The sequence below is a fragment of the Erpetoichthys calabaricus genome, chromosome 9 (assembly GCF_900747795.2).
Source record: "Erpetoichthys calabaricus chromosome 9, fErpCal1.3, whole genome shotgun sequence".
Classification (NCBI taxonomy): domain Eukaryota; kingdom Metazoa; phylum Chordata; class Cladistia; order Polypteriformes; family Polypteridae; genus Erpetoichthys; species Erpetoichthys calabaricus.
Window position 1 is genome coordinate 7,523,377 of NC_041402.2, and position 13,777 is coordinate 7,537,153.

Sequence of the window (13,777 nt, forward strand, 5' to 3'; positions counted from 1 at the left end):
AAAGGTCATGTAGTACATCTTCAGGGGATAACTTTACACAACAAAGGAGATCTCGATATGCCATTCGTATTAAAATGTTTCCCATTAGAATAGCTTTCACAAAGACAATTAACAAATCACAGGGACAAACATTCGAAAAAGTCGTTTTATTTAATAGAAAGAAACGATATTCACTCACGGGCAGTTATATGTAAGTCCAAACACGGAATCAAAATTCAATGCGATATTGATGAAAATTTAATTAAACTTGTTTTTACTGAAGCTTTACAATAAAAGTGTAAGTTTAAAAAGTATTTACATGTTAATTTCAGAGCCAAACAGAATGAAATCGTATTACGCAATGAATAACTGTAACGCAACATGAAACATAATTTACTTTCAAATAAATACGTTTTACTATTTTTTAATATGGTTAGTTACTCGCTGTAATGTAAACTAGTTCTATTATGTATATGTGTTATTTTCATGGGAATTGTTAAATCTGTTTAAATTGTACATCCGCATCCCCACATGTGAGCGGCAGAAACGCAAAGAGGCTGGTGGGTAACGCAGGCAGGGGGTTGGCAGGCGAAGTGAGCAGGGGGCAGAGCCCCCTAGTTATTAAATAGCATTGCTGCATAAATAACACTAAGCCACATTCCCAACATAGAAACGCTGTAAAAGAAGCACACAAGAAATGATGACGTTTTGGGTTTTCCGTCCCCGTAGACTGTAATACAGTTCTGTAAATTCATGGTCAGTTTGCACATATGACAATCAACATCAATCAAATAACAGTCGGACAATTTATGGGGTGGGAACGAAGGTGGACATGGAATGCTGGGAAGGAGCCGCGGTGGTAGATGGCTGGTAGTGACGTCATCAGATGGGGACCGGGGGGTGGGGACGAAGGGAACCCGGAAGAGTCTTGTGGTTCAGTGAGCCCGGGTGTATTCATGGTGGTGCTGCTTCATTCTTCCTGAGGGAACAAAGAAAGAGAGATTAGTACCCCGTCGTTGTCCCCTGGCATGAGATTTCGCGGTACGTGTCGGGTCCTTAAGTTACTCCCCATGCGCTTGACAACGCTAAACAGTACACTTTAAACAACTGTGCATCTTAACGTATAACAAACATACAACACAAGTAAAACACAAAAGAACCCACCTCTGGTCATTAATGCACACTTCTTATTAATTCAGGACGCAGCTGACTCTTAGTGTTTACAAATAAATGTTTCTCTATGCGAAAATGACTACTGTAGTACACGTGCATCTCTTTCGCTTTTTGAACATCCCATAATATGTGCTCCTCTGCATGCTGGGAGGTACACCGTGAAATCTGAGCCATGTCTCTTAATGATTGCTGTCTGTCTCTCTAACCAACACTAATAGGTTGGCCTCTGACCTTTCTGATCATCCCGTGTGTGCGCGCTGTGGTTGTTATAAATAAGATGATTTCTTACATCTCTCTATTATAAAAAAATAATCTTGGAAGGGAGACCAGGGAGACGAGACGTGAACTTCTCAGAAGACATTTAAAAGACTTGTGAGACGAAAGAGACTGGCCACGGAGCGTCTCGCGGGGACCTCAAACATGAGACTTGGTGCCAAGAGATTGTCCCAGGACCGTCTCACGGGGGATGTAGAACATGAGATTCTTGCAAGACACGACAAGCGTTTTCAAATAAGACCACGGGCATCAAAGCTCTCAGTCGTGAAGAGCCTTTTAGCAGAACACAGATCCTGTGCTCTCAGCTCATATAAAGCGTATAAGGACAATACGTTCTAGATGAAATGTAAATGACTAAGCGAAGAAGAAAGAGCAGCGCGGAGAAAAGAGACCCAAAAGCTTTGGAGAGAAAAAAATGCAGATAAGAGATTATGAAAGCAGTAAAATTCAAAAGTATCAAAAAGAAAGATAGTAACAATCGCATTAGCGCAAACAAACAGAAATTATTACTCAAAAAAAGGCAAAATCATCCTCACGGACCAGGGGCCTCATGTATAACGCCGTGTGTAGAACTCACACTATAACATGGCGTAAGCACAAAAGCAGGAATGTGCGTACGCACAGAAAAATCCAGATGCAGGAATCTGTGCGCACGCAAACTTTCACGTTCTTCCACTACATAAATCCTGATCAGCGTGAAAAGTAACGCACGTGCACGCGCCTTCTGTCCCGCCCCAACTCCTCCCAGAATTACGCCTCTTTGAATATGCAAATCAATATAAATGGCCTTCTGTGAAAAGACAATGGGAAAGCACAGGGGAAAATATAAGAATTTCAGCGAATACCAAGTGGAGGCAAAGGAAAAACGTACTATTTGTTGGTTTAAACAGTGGTATAATCAAGAAAAGGAAGTTGATCGAGTGACATAGTGTTGGAGAAACTCGAAAGATCAACTTCACACAGTCGCACAGTGCCCGAAATATAAAAGAAATCACATATCAAAGTTGCCGTGAAAAGGCGAGTCGTAGCCCACCGTCTGAGTGTCATATGAAAGCTTATTAGGGTACAGACAAAAAAAAATAGGCACACAGTGGGAAAAAAAGCACGAAATGTCAACTTTAATCTCTAAATTTCCACTTTAATCACGTAGTTTATTTTGCCATTAAAGTAGAACATCATAACTTCATCTTAAAATCGTTTAATTTACTAGTTTCTCAAATCCCATTGTAAATAAAGTAGGACGTTAAATGCTTTGTTCTGTATTTGATCTTCTTTGTGCTCTGTGTGTGAATCACTACCTGCTTCTTAAACAGGCTTTCTCTGACAGGACACAGAATCCATTACATTTGTGATATTACAGCTCTCTGAATAATTACAATACTGAGATGTATACGTGATATCTTTTTCATGATGATAGGAATGAAAGCATTTTATTAAACATGGGAACACGGTGGCGCAGTGATTGTTCATATCTCACGCAAGAGGCTTGCTGCGCCATGTGCGACCTTTGATGAAATAATTTATCACAGCAGTACTGTCTCTTTCCAACGTACTATTCCTATCCCTACTTTTCTTTCTCCAAATACCCAATCGCCACACAATCCGCTCCATAATAGACGTGAAGCCATCTGTAAGCTTAGAACGCCGATTCTTCAAAACTTTTAAGGAACATTGAAATATCTTCGTAGTGCGTGTTTAATTATTCTGTCCGTCTATCTTTCCAGTGTCGCGTCAGCACCAGCAAGAATACAACGCAAGGCAGGAACAATCCGTGAACTAGCTAGCGCTGCGGCACCGTGTCCTCACATGTTTAATTATTAACAATAAAGATTATTTAAATGAAGTTAAAGTTTTATCTGTATAATATAATCAACATATTTTGCTGCATTTCATCTTAAAAATGAATACCGTCATCATATGTAGATACGCGCTTTATAAAGTGGCACAGGTTCTGCAATATTATAACTGTAGTGCAAGTTTACAGTGAGATGATTGTACTTATAAGTCCAAACAGTTCTACAAGGAGCACTTGATGGACTGATTGAGTGCGTTTATAGTTCTTGGGATGAAACTTTTTCTAAACCGTGAAGTCCGTACTGGGAAGTCTCTAAAGCGTTTTGCCGTGGCTCAGGCAGCGTCTGCTTCATGCTGTGTACCGATATTTCTCTTTCCGATCAGCTGCTGCTGTGATTCCCCACTCAGATACAGTGATATAAATACTCCGAGTGGTGCAGTGAGAGTAATGTGGAAAAAGATGATCTGCTGTGACAACCCTTAACGGGAGCAGCTGAAAGAAGAAGAAGAAGTGCAGTGAGCGTAACAACGCTAAAGCAGTTATGGTATTTGGAATACTATGGCTATTTTCTGGACCATTATATTGCTGCAGATTAATTACAATCAGATGCATTACACTAATAAACAATATGCAGTTAGTTTCAGTGTATTTATAAAGCCGCGTCAGGAACGTGAGTCTAAGAAAGGGTGACCACACAGGAACAGTAGCACTGCTTTGACGCTGGGTGCCGCCAGTCTGCAAAACCGAGCGGAGAAATTGCGTACGCCAAGGTATGAGTTACCGTGGAAATGTGCGTGGCTTTACGGCAAGTTTAGGTTTTATACATCGTGATTTGAGCGTGGAAACATTCGTACGTAACATTTCTGTGCGTATGCACCGTTTATATATGAGGCCCCAGGTGTAATTGGAAAAAATAGCAGGACAAAGCGAGGTCAGAAATAAAAGACAGAGTAGAAAACAAAGTAAAACGTCATAAAGAGGTTCAAAAACGAGGTGGCGAAACACACGCAGAGCAGGTTAGAAAATATAAAAACAGAAAAATTCGAAACTATCAAAAATGTTCTCACATTGTCATTCTGGTGTACTAAATGTAGACTGATGGACAAATTAAATCTACGACCCAATAAAGTGTGTCAAAAGTAGCGGGGTCTGAATACTAGCTGTATACTAAATAATTTAATGATGCTTGATGCACTAAATTATGAGTGAAACTTTTTCATTCTCCGTTAAATTAGGTTATGTTAAATGAACGTGAGTCTTGTCATAACAACGCAGAATATTTTAACAGTTGTTTTATAAACTTTTTTTAAAATGCACCTCACCGAGTTACATAGCTATAACCTTTTTAGGCTGTCAGTTATACTTGTTCCAGAATACTAGCTGTATGTTGCTCCATGGTATTTCGTACTAAAATCAATGGCGATCCGTAATTGAAGGTCTCCGCAGAATTCAAGTGACTGCGAGAACATCTGAGGGATCTTCAGGAGGAAAACGTCAACAGCGCTGAAGTTTACTGTTTACTGGTGAAACTTCTTGAAAACTCGACTACCGAATAAAACAATTTAGCAAGAAAATAGAATGAAGAATTCTCCCTCCGTACAGCAGATGGCAGTAATAGACCGAGAATGGCTAACTGAGAGAAAAAGCGGGAGGTTGGACCGGCGGGAAAGCTGCCCAGTTTGGGGCGGGGCTGGCAGCCCTCGAAGAGCCGCTGATTGGAAGGCGCGCGGCACTGACTGACAGGAGGGTTTTGCTGCCGTAGCCGCCCGACTTGACCAGTGGACAAACTGAAGATTCAAGGATTTATTTTTTAAAAGTAAGGTATTTTAAAGTTAAGGGCAAAACCCACTGATAACTCTGAATAAGACATTGTGGGAATGTCATGAATTAAACTGTAATAGTGTAATTTATTAAAAATCACAGCTCAGGTGCACAGATGAGAACGTGCAGACAACGGTCTAGTTATTAATATGAGTATTATTTATAAAAATGCACTTTTCCGACCGAGTCTGAGATGATGCGCCCATCTACCGAGTCCACATAATGCTGTTAGAGGGAAAAGGAAGACTCGCAGGATGGATTCTAAAACAAAGCGAATCACGCTGCGCAAGAGGGACAAAAAATAAACCTTTACAACAGGGGTGGGCAACGTCGGTCCTGGTGAGCCGCAGTGGCTACAGGTTATCATTCCAACCCAATTGCTTAATTTGAAACCAATCATTGCCAATCTCAGACCTTATTTAATTTTATGGGTTGTTAGTCTGTGCAATGTAAGGCTTTTATATCGTAGATTTTTTTCCTTTCCAAGGATATCATCCAAATGATTTGAAGCCTAAAACAGATCATTTTCAGTCTGTCACATTTTTCTATTAAGTGTTTTATTAAATCAAACAGTGCATGATGAACACACACAGATGTAATTGGAAAAAAGCTAGCTGGAGAACTGCTGGCTGCTTTGTCTTTTACATCTTATTGCTAATAAGGAGCAATTAAAACACTGAATGCAGCAGTTTAAGATTGAAATAAGCAATTAAGGTTGGAGAACCTTAACAAGCGAGACCACTAAAATGAAGCATCAAAATGTCACTTAAGCAATATGTGCTTCATCAGCAATAACTGAGTTCTCGTTAAGGAACTGGGTTGGAACAAAAACCTGCACATACTGTGGCACTCCAGGACCGACGTTGCCCACCCCTGCTTTACAACAATCAGAACGAATTGGTCATAGTCACATCGGAGGACTGTGCATCCAACCTCAAATATTTATGTAATTAATGCGTAATTGTGTAAATAAGTCGAAGAAAGGCAGAACACGCAAACTGGTTTAAATTTATTTAAAGTTGTACATTGATTTGTACATAATATTTAGAGTTTAACTCATTGCGTTTATTATTTTCATTTTACATGAACATATTTTGTAGGCTATCATAAATCATAGCGCTTTGTGGTTTGAAAAAAGAAAGGATTTTTATAATATTTTTTGTTTGATTATTGTATTTTTGTCCTCAGCACTTCATGGAGTCACCCGTGCCATCATGAAATAGACTTCGTAACGCAGGGCACGGGCTGCAAAATCATGTATGACGAGGCGGAAAACGTACAAATAGTAGGAAACATCCGGGTTTTACACTCCAGAAAAGATTTTTATAACTCTGTGGGGTGCTTGAGAATTTACATCGACAACGTGTCTCGGCTATGCAGTTCAATCGGGGAAATTCTTCCTGTTCTAATCCTTTTTTATTTCCTCACACTTTCAATTAAAAAAAAATGCTGTAGTATTGTGTCGTGGTGTTGTCAATCTATTAATGGTCTGCTATTAATCATCACAAAATCCGAACTATAAACTTTTTAATACGGATACTAATAGGCTTCAATATTTTGACTTTTGTTAACACTTTTACAATTCACCTAAAAGGTTAACATTCACATTAAACAAAATGATGATCACGTTTTGTATCAAGTGAAATGAATTAGGGCGTTGTAGAATGAAATTTCACTTAAGATATCTACAAGTGTCTCCATTTTATTAATACCAACGGTTACCGAACGAAATCTGCTAAATATTGTAATTGTTGTTTTACATTATCTGTAATAAAGTACTCTGAAAAAAATGGTATGTCAGATTAAAATAAAAAGAAAATGTACATCGGTTGTACATAATTGTTTTTATCAAAAATAATTTAATGATGCTTGATGCACTAAATTATGAGTGAAACTTTGTCATTCTCCGTTAAATTAGGTTATGTTAAATGAACGTGAGTCTTGTCATAATAAAGTAGAATATTTTAACAATTGTTTTATAAACTTTTTAAAAAATGCACCTCACCGAGTTACTTAGCTATAACCTTTTTAGGCTGTCAGTTATACTTGTTCCAGTATCATTTTATAGATAGATAGATAGATAGATACTTTATTGATCCCAGGGGGAAATTCACATTCTCCAGCAGCAGCATACTGATACAAAAAACAATATTAAATTAAAGATTGTTTTTATAGAACTTTATATAGTTCATGTTCAAAGTTATTAATAAGAAATAAACAGGTTTGCTTAGATCAAAACTAGTTTTATTTAGTAAAAACAACACAAACCAACAAAAATACAAAAGATTAGTATTCAAAAGCAGAATCTCTGCCAGAATGCCATGACCAATGTATAACTAAATATGAACGCAAAATGTACCTTGGATAGAGTGTCATATATAAAATACATTTATTATGTAACTGTATATATTATAGAATAAATGTTAAATATTAGTAAAATATAAAGTGCAAAAATTGCTGCTTGGCACTATCTATCTATCTATCTATCTATCTATCTATCTATCTATCTATCTATCTATCTATCTATCTATTATATAGTGCCTTTCACATCTATCTATCTATCTATCTATCTATCTATCTATCTATCTATCTATCTATCTATCTATCTATCTATCTATCTATCTATCTATCTATCTATCTATCTATCTAAAAGGTCTTCCAGAGTAATCCTTCCAAATCCAACCTGTGGATAAATGAAAACCCATTCAATTACTTTTGATAGAATCTTTGTGTTTTGTTCTTTTGTGTTTTGATCTTTTGCTCTTTTTGGCCTTGACGCACTGTTTCCTTTGATCTCCAGGGGCCTCATGTATAAATGGTGCGTACTCTCGTTTCCACACTCAAATCGCGATGTATAAAACAAAAACTTGGCGTAAAGCCACGCACATTTCCACAGTAGCTCATACCCTGGCAAAACGCTCGGTTTTGCAAACTGGCGGCACCCAGTGTCAAAGCAGTGCTACTGTTCCTGTGTGGTTTCCCTTTCTTTTTTAGATCCACATACCTGACGTGGCTTTATAAATACACTGAAATTAACCGCATATTGTTTATTAGTTTAATGCATCTGATTGTAATTAACCAGTAACAATATAATGGTCCACAGAATGGCCAAACTATTCCAAATACCATAACTGCCTTAGCGTTGTTACTCTCACTGCACTTTCTTCATCTTTCAACTGCTCCTGTTAGTTCTTGCCACAGCGGATCATCTTTTTCCATATTACTCTCACTGCACCACTCGGAGTATTTATATCACTGTATCTGAGTGTGAATCACAGATCTACAGCAGCTGATCAGAAAGAAAATTATTAGGATAAAGCATCAAGCACATGCTGCCTCAGCCATGCACACAGTCTATTTGAACTTCTCTCATATGACAAACGCTTCAGAGCCTTTCCTGTACGGACCTCGCGTTTCACAAACAGTTTCATCCCAAGAACTCTAAACACACTCAATCAGTCCATCAAGTGCTCCTTGTAGAACTGTTTGGACTTATAAGTACAATCACCTCACTGTAAACTTGGGATACAGTTATAATATTACACAACCTGAGCCACTTTATAAAGCGCGTATTTACATATGATGACAATATCATTTTTAAGATTAAATGCAGCAATCTATATTTATTATACAGATAAAAATTTAACTTCATTTAAATAATCTATATTGTTAATAATTAAACATGTGAGGACACGGTGCTACAGTGCTCCGTTCACGGTTTGTTCCTGCCTCTCGCTGTATTCTTGCGCTGACGCGACACTGGAAAGATAGACGGATAGAATAATTAAACACGTACTACGAAGATATTTCAATGTTCCTTAAAAGTTTTGAAGAATTGGTGTTATCAGCTTGCAGATGTCTTAATGTCTATTACAGAGCTGATTGTGTGGCGATTGGGTATTTGGAGAAAGAAAAGGAAGGACAGGAATTAGAAGTTAGTATGTTTGAAAGAGACAGTGCTGCTACAGTAAAGTATGTCATCGAAGGTCGCGCACGGCACAGCAAGCATCTTGCATGAGACATGAACAATCACTGCACCACCGTGTTCCCATGTTTAATAACACGCTTTAACTCCTATCATCATGAAAATGATATCAGTATAGACTTACTTAGACTTAGTTCCTCCCGTGCATTTCCGCACATCGGGCAACAAGCATCTGCCAACGAGGTCGATCCTCAGCGATAGCGTTCATATTTTGCCAAATGATGTCGATGTTCTTGAGGTCTTCATGCAGGGTTCTTCTCCTGGTGATCTTTGGTCGTCAAATATTCCTTTTTCCCCCCGGGGGAACCCAGTACATCGCAGTCTTCGGGTGCCGATTTTCTGGTAGACGAAGAACATGCCCTGCAAGGCGCATTCGGCGCTTGGCGACAATTGCTTCCAGTCGGCAAATGTTTGCTCTTCTTAGAACTTCATCGTTTGTGATGCAGTCGCGATAGGAGATTCGAAGAATTTTTCTCAGGCAGCGTTGTTGGAATGTGTTCAGCTTTCCGGCGACCCGCTTCGTATGTTTCCACGTCTCGCTAGCATAGATGGACGTCGGAATAACAATGGTCTTGAGGAGGCGTATCTTGATGGGCATGCTGACCGATGCCGATGCCCAAATTTGGTGGAGGCGTTGGAAGACTGCTGAGGCCTTGCCAATTCTGTAGCTGACGTCCACGTTCATGCCGCTGTCCTTGGCCACGACGCTCCCGAGGTATGTAAACTGGTCGACCTCATCTGCCGGCTTATTCTCGATCTTGATTCCTGCGCTGGTCCTTCGGTTGATGGTCATGATCTTCGACTTTTCAGTGCTGATGCGAAGACCCACCTTTGAAGCCTCTTAACTCAGTGAGATGGTCATTCGTTGCATGGAGGATTTGGTCGAGGCTAATGGCACTACATCGTCCGCGAAATCCAGGTTGGTGAGGCGAGCTTGGTCTTTCCAGCTGATACCAAAACCCGCGTTGTCCATCGCATGTTTGGTGACAAAGTCGATCGCAAGGAGGAAGAGAAAAGGCGATAGGACGCAACCTTGGCGGACGCCTGTCTCGATATCGAAGAAATCCGTGTGGCCCTCTTCGGTCTTCTCACAACAGCTTGAGCCTTGATACAGATTCTTGAAGATGGAGATGAAGCTCTGGGGTATGCCATAGAGTGCGGCTATGCACCACAATGATTTACGGTGGATATTGTCAAAGGTTTTTTTGAAGTCGATGAAATTTATCAGAAGCGGTTTTTAGAATTCGGCGCATTGCTCGATAATGTTCCTGAGCGAAAATATATGCTCACTACACGATCGTCCTTGCCTGAACCCCGCTTGTTGTTCTCACAGCATTTGGTCTATAGCGTCACGGAATCGGTTTAGCAGAACAATGCCAAGCACTTTTCCAGGCACCGATAGTAGCGTGATTCCTCTCCAGTTATTGCAGTCAGAGAGGGCCCCTTTTTCGGCAGCTTGACAATGGCGCCTCGTTTCCAGTCCACGGGACCTGTTCTTCCCGCCAAATGCTATCTAGCAGTCAGGTCAATCGTCGGATCGTCTCGTTTCCACCATGCTTCAGCATTTCTTCTGAGATCCTATCTAACCCTGGGGCCTTATTGTTCTTGAGACCTCGAATCGCCTTCTTGACTTCCGCTGTTGTGATTCCGTCCACATTTACATCCAGAGGCTCGGAAGGAACGATTGTATCGAAATCGTGGGTTGAGTCCGGAGCTGGCTGGTTGAGGGTCTCGTGGAAATGCTGTATCCAACTGGCATTCTGATCTTCCTTGCTGAGGAGGATATTGCCGTTCTTGCTTTTGATAGGCACGTTGGCGTTGCTCTTGGCGCCAGACAATTCTCGTACAATGCGGTGGAGCGTCTTTGCGTCGTTTCTGTCGGCGGCCTCCTGGGCTTCGGCGCTGTTCTCCATCCACGCCTTCTTGTCTTCTCGACAGGCCCGCTTGACTTGACGATCGAGATTTTGATATATGACGGCGGTCGCTTCTTTCTCACTGGCGGTCTTCGCTTGGTCGCGGTGGAGCTTCGCCTGTCTTCTCTTGTTGATCAATGTCCACGTGTGGTTCCGGATCCAGCGTTCGCGTTGCATCCCCCGTCTGCGTCCGATGACATCCTCAGCAGTTTCAATTACGACATCCCTAATCTGCGTCCATTGGCCCTCGATGTCGGTGCCTACATCGTCTTGCAGCAACTGGAATCGGTTCCTCAATTCCAATTGGAAGAGGTTGCTAGAAGTTTGATCTTTGAACTTCTCAATGGTGAACGGTCGGGCAGGTTTCTGTGCTGGTGTCTTCTTCAGTTTAAGCCGAACCGCGGCCACTAGGAGATGGTGGTCCGATCCAATATCGGCACCACGATAGACCCTCACGTCCCGGAGTGATGATCTCCACCTTTTCCCAATGCAGATATAATCGATTTTGTTGCTGTTGTTTCCATCAGGTGAGCGCCAGGTCTTCTTGTGAATGGTCTTATGGGCAAAATACATGTTCCCGACGGTGATATCGAGGAGGCTGCAAATGGACAACAGGCGATCTCCGTTATCATTGGTGTCCACCGCCGATCCATGCGGACCGACCGCATGTTCCCATCCTTGCCGGTCATCGCTGATCTGGGTGTTGAGGTCTCCAATCAGAATAAGGACGTCGTTCTTCGGAATGCCATTGAGTGTGTCATGCAGTTGTTTGTAGAAAGCGTCCTTCTCGTCGTTGCTCGCATCCTCGATTGGTGCATATACTTGGACCATGGTTGTCTTCGAGTGCTGCAATTGGAACTGAGCGGTGATGATTCGTTCATTGATTGGCTTCCATCCCAGCAGGGCTTGTGCAGCCAGCTAGTTCAGGACGAGCCCAACGCCAGCCGCATGCTGCTCAATATGGCCGGAGTATAGGATGGTCTTCCCCTCGCTGGCCAATCATCCACTTCCTGTTCATCTCATCTCGTTTATGCCCAAAATGTCCAGACCATAGTTGTCGAACTCGTGAAGCAGTTGTCCCAATTTGCCGCATTGGTACAACGTCCGAACATTCCACGTTGTGAGTTTTGTCGTTGATGATGCTGAGACGATTCCTCTTCTGTTCGGACTCTGGACAGCCTGCCGGCTTTTCTCCATCGTCGTCATCCATGCAGAATCGGAGTGTCCCGGCTGAGATTCTTGATTTCTTTGGTTTCTGCTTGTTGTTTCCGTAGCAATAGTTTTTTTTTTTTTTACGGAACCGGGTTGCTAGCCCGGCGCCCAACCCTCCTCCTTTATCCGGGCTTGGGACCGGCATTTTTCCAAAAGGCGGATTTATCAGTATACATCTCAGTATTTTAATTATTCAGAGAGCTGTAATATCACGAATGTAATGGATTCTGTGACCAGTCAGAGGAAGAGAAAGCCCGGTAAGCACGTAGTGATACACACACATAGAGCACATAGAAGAACAAATACAAAACAAAGCATTTAACGTGCTACTTTAGTTACGATGGGATTTGAGGAACTAGTAAATTAAATGATTTTAAGATGAAGTTTATGATGTTCTACTTTAATGACACAATAAACTACGTGATTAAAGTGGACATTTCGAGATTAAAGTTGACATTTCGTGCTTTTGTCCCCACTGTGTGCCTATTTTTTTTCTCTGTACCCTAATAAGCTTTCATATGACACTCAGACGGTGGGCTACGACTCACCTTTTCACGGCGACTTTGATATGTGACAACTTCTTTTTTATTTCGGGCACTTTGTGACTTTGTGAACTTGAGTTTTCACGTTTCTCCGACACGCTATGTCACTCGATCAACTTCCTTTTGTTGTTTATACCACTGTTTAAACCAACAAATAGTACGTTTTTCTTTGCCTCCACTTGGTATTTGCTGAAATTCTTCTATTTTTCCTCGTGCTTTTGCCATTGCCTTTTCACAGAACGCTGAGCTTAAGGGCTATTTATGTTGATTTGCATATTCAAAGAGTCGTGATTCTGGGAGGAGTTGGGGCAGACAGCAGGTGCGTGCACGTGCGTTACTTTTCACGCTGACCAGGATTTATGGAGCAGAAGAACGTGGAAGTTGGCGAACGCACAGATTTATGCATCTGGCTTTTTTTGTGCATACGAACATTTCTGCTTTTGTCCTTACGTCATGTTATAGTGTGAATTCTACTCACGGCGTTATGCATGAGGCCCCTGGTCTGCCCCATGTCTGCTTTCATGTCCTTCTCCTTTTCACTTGAAGCCATCATACACTTACTTCGGAGGGTCACCTTCCATGGTTGTCAAAGGAACGATACCAGGAGGGGACACAGTCGCTCACCACCTTGTCTCCTTTTCCACCCACAGCTCTGAGAAGATGCCCACTGAGGGCCACTGAGTTCACCCGTGACGGTCCAGCAGCTGTAACACCAGGGAGCCCCCGGGAGGAGGCGTCTCATTTGGCAGGTGAGTAACGTGTGTAGCGGAGCACTGAATCCATCCATCCATTTTCTTCTAATCAAGTCAGGACCTTGAACTCTTGGCAGCTCTAAAGATATTCCTGCTGTCCCCATACAGGTGCTGGCAACCACTGTTTATAATTTTTTGGTACAGCTGCTGTAATTCTCATAGATAGTCTCAGTCAACAGTCTTTTAACATATGCAGTGTGTGTTCACACACCCGTTACATGAAAAAATTAAAATTCTGTTAAATCCTTGTTTCTTTAGTGCCATTAATTTCAATCTGTATAATTCAAAGCGCAGCAAAATGACTAACATGACCAAGGTTTCATGTTGTC

The 13,777-nt window shown here is 41.5% G+C and overlaps 1 pseudogene; it reads right to left on the bottom strand.

Moving 5' to 3' along the window:
- Window positions 1-10,549: 10,549 nt before the first annotated feature.
- LOC114657157 (uncharacterized) lies at window positions 10,550-12,139 on the bottom strand (annotated as a pseudogene).
- Between the last annotated feature and the right edge of the window lie 1,638 nt (window positions 12,140-13,777).